Source organism: Peromyscus maniculatus, chromosome 7 (genome assembly GCF_049852395.1).
Source record: "Peromyscus maniculatus bairdii isolate BWxNUB_F1_BW_parent chromosome 7, HU_Pman_BW_mat_3.1, whole genome shotgun sequence".
NCBI lineage: Eukaryota > Metazoa > Chordata > Mammalia > Rodentia > Cricetidae > Peromyscus > Peromyscus maniculatus.
The window spans coordinates 89829496-89833311 of NC_134858.1; positions in this window are offsets into that span (position 1 = coordinate 89829496).

Sequence of the window (3816 nt, forward strand, 5' to 3'; positions counted from 1 at the left end):
TCTTTGATTCATTTTTCATTTTATAAAAATTTAAATGTTATTGTAATTTAATATGAAATTACATATTAAATGTAATTATAACTTACGCAAAAGACCTGATGTTTTTATAAATACTATCCATTTAAAAACCTTTAAAAAATGTTCCCGTTTCCTTTACCTTAGGGTTAACTACTACTCAACATAGTCATTAGTAAGAAAACAGTAAGTATGCTTTCTTTCTCCCTTTAGAAAATCAGTATAGTTATGTAAATCTGCTTCTATACTTTTCATACCAATAATACATTTATAACATAATAATGTATTATAATATAATAATACCATGTATATGTATATACATACATATATGTGCTTTGGGGGACAAGGTCTCATGATGTACCCTGGCTAGCCTGGAATTTGCTATATAGATCAGGCTCTTTGAACTCACAGAGATTCTCCTGCCTCTGCCTCCTGAGTGCTGGGATTAAAGGCTTGTGCCAGCATACCCCACCTGATAAAACTGTTATTGGCAACTTTTAAGTGGCTTCCAGTGAATAAAGGTGATAGGTTTTTTGATTACCTGCCCCCCACCCCTATAGTAGGTTTCTCCACTGATGCAGTAAGCCAGAGTAAGCCAAATTAAAAAGACCAGGTTTATTGGGCCAAGCGCTCTAGGGTAACTTTCCAGCTGCCCAGAGGTGAGGCTGGTGGGTGGTGGGGGAGAGAGAAACCACCTGGCAGGTCTGGAGGCATGGGTTTAAATACCCTGTAGACAGTCTCTTGAGCTTCAGGGGAGGAGCCTGGACTTTTGGGAGTCTTTCTGAGGGGGCAGGGTTTGGAGAGGGACGAGTGCGGCCGACATGGAGTTTCCAGCCAAACAAAAGGAAGTCACAGGGTTTTTGCCAAAGGAAGACTCATTTTAAGGACTCAAAAATTTTACATTGGCACAGTGTTGAAACTATTTTCTCATGAACTGTTTAGCTCCTGTATTCTAATATTTCTAGAATAATTGTTTACTGCTCAGATGTTAAGTAAATGGAACATATATAAACCTCAACAATTATTGACTACAACAACAGTCAAAGACCCCAAATAAAAATTTACAGATCTGTTTTTAGCTTGTTTATGTTAGGTCCAAAGTGCTCCCCACCACCCCAAATGGCAGTGCTGTTGGCAATGTTCTAAATGACAGTCTGGACTCAGCTATGGCTGGACTCTGACCAGGTAAACAGCAGTAGTGCTTGCTAGTGGATACTCAAAAACCTAAAGGCCCATTCCTTAGAAATCTTGTGACAGGCAAGCATTTTGCTTGACCGGAAAAGCAATCACTTGATTACTTCCCTTATCCACCCCCTCAATGGTCATGCAGTTCCTGATTAACCCAAAGGAGCCTGCAAGTGATCAAAGTCCCCATCCAGTTTCTAGACTGTTAGGATTCCCTTGCCCCTCTGCCCTGCTCTAACTCCCAGCCAGTTCTGGGGCTCATACCTCCCCCTGCTACTATTCCTGTCTTCAAACTGGCAAGGCTCTTTCTGCCATTTGCTGTTTTAATCACCCCGAGACAGATACAGCAGTTCAATACTTAAATAAAGCTTCTTTTCCCTACCCACAGAGTGATCTAGTTGCACAGTTTCATTACACCCTAGTTTAAAGTTTTCCTCACCTCTGAGATGTTGAAGGTGAAACCCAGGGCTTCTACCAGTTCACTATATCCTTGGCTATGGCTTTCTTTTTTTTCAAATGAAACGTAGTCTATCAGTCTAGTGAAGGGCACAACTTACTCTTGAAGGAGTAACATCTGTCCCATGGCTACAGACCAGTGTTATAGTCTAGAGGTCTTGATGGGGTTTATTTCCTATGCCCGTTGAAGAACAGGCAGGAAAAATCCCAAGCTTGACAGGTAGCCAAGGAGAAAGCTCAAACACAGCAGGCAGAATCAGCATGTGAAGAAAGGCTGTTATTGGGAGTGAGGAAAATGTTGTATCCAGAGTCCCCCAAAGACCATCAAGAGACCAACTCTGATGCAAAAGCAAAGAGTTTTTTTTTGTTTTGTTTTTGTTTTTTTTTTACTGTTGTGAGTTAACCTGGGCCTCTCTGTCCCTCGGATGCAGCAGCAGAGCAGGAGAGACTTGAGTAGCAAGGGGCAGGATTTTTATAGAGAGCAAAGTAAGGGGTGGTCTTGAGGTCTACAGACTATATAGAAACAGACTCAGGATTGGTTTATGCGAGTGGCAATCAAAAGTTAGTAACTTTTAATTGGCTAGGGTTAGTTGGGTGTTACAGTTGTCTTTTTTGGGGCAGGTCTGGACAAGTCCCAGGCTTTGTCCTTCAGCTGCCATGGAGGCTTGCTGGCCTAGCACATGCTGACTCCAGGGGCTAGCCCAGTGGCCCAGGCTTGGTGCATCCTATCTTCCTGTCCCTGCTAGCAGGGGCATCAGTGGTGAATTGATTTGGTTCATGACCCTCTCAGAAACTGCTTGCTCAGTCTCAGGGAACTGAAATTGAGGCCTGGTGTCTGAGAGAAGACTGAGCAGCCTGTGATGGCATCTGCTTGGTCCTTTCAGAAAACACAGGTGGAGGCAGACACGGGGAGGAAAAGACCTACCAAAATGCGAGCGGGGTGGGGTGCTCAGGAAGCCAAAAATCCACTCCCAGGGGCTGCTTCCCCCCCTCCCCCATAATTTAGGGTTTGTCAGTTTGAAGAAAGACAGGACTGATTGGCCCATGGGGCTGTGTAAACAAGTCCTGTAGAACCCTGGAACTTGGTGAGCAAATTCATCAGCAGGGGGCCTAGGGACAGTGTTAAGCTCATCATCCACCACCACAATTTAAAGCCAAATTCGAAGCAAGCTTTAATTAAATAGTGGCTGGGTAGATGGGCTCTGGCCTGGTCCATCTCTGGTTTTCCAGAAAAATGACCCAAAGTTACGGTTTGCAGCGGCTTAAGTATTTCCCATCAGGTCGAATCAGGGGCAAGCATACATCCTGACGTACTTCCTGCCCGTGAACCTCCTGCCCACGTGCAATCAAGCACAGTCAGTACAGAAGGGTCAAACAAACTTGTTTAGGGAAGTAGAAACGTGGTTTGTTCTCTCCCATAAACAATCGTCTCCAGCACTTCAGGAACCAGCTGTCCCTGGGCAAGGGGCTTGCAGATCAGAGGTATTTTTGTTTCATGGATCTCTAAGGTGCAGTAATTAAAACTTAAAATGTAACTTTGGCTCTCACAATAAAAGACAAAGGCCACCAGGCCCCTTTTTTAGGTTGCCAGGTTTTTGCCTTGGGTCAGGAATGTGAGGAAGAAAAAAGCCCTTTGGAAGTTTGCCACCTTTATTTTGCAGCCATGGCCTTGTTCCCTCTCTGTCTGCCTATCAGGGATTCTAACTACTAGTCCCTCTCCAGAATTTTTATTTGTTAAGAAGCTAAAAGAATTCTGTAGTCATTTTGTGGGGCGGAGTGAAGGGAGATAGGAAAAAACAGGCCACAATTACTTTGTGTAAAAGAAAAACAGACTTAGGAAATAAGGTCTGTGATGGCTAACTAAGTTTAGACTTACTATGGTTGAAAGACTGAAGAAGTTAAAAAAAAAAAAAAAAAAGAAAATGCCTCATAAGGTTAAGTACCTGGCTTGTACCGGCTGTACCCTAGCAGCCCCCCCCCCCCCAACACACACACCCCTGCAGATGTTGAAGACTGTTCTTAAGTGGACTGATCTTGTAAAATTTGGTGTTCTAGCAAGATAGTAGGTCATAGGTAAATAAAAAGAGAAATGAAAAAGAAAGGTCATGACTGTTCCTAGGTATGTTGAAGAAGGTTTATTGTAGCTAAGAGGGAGAGCAT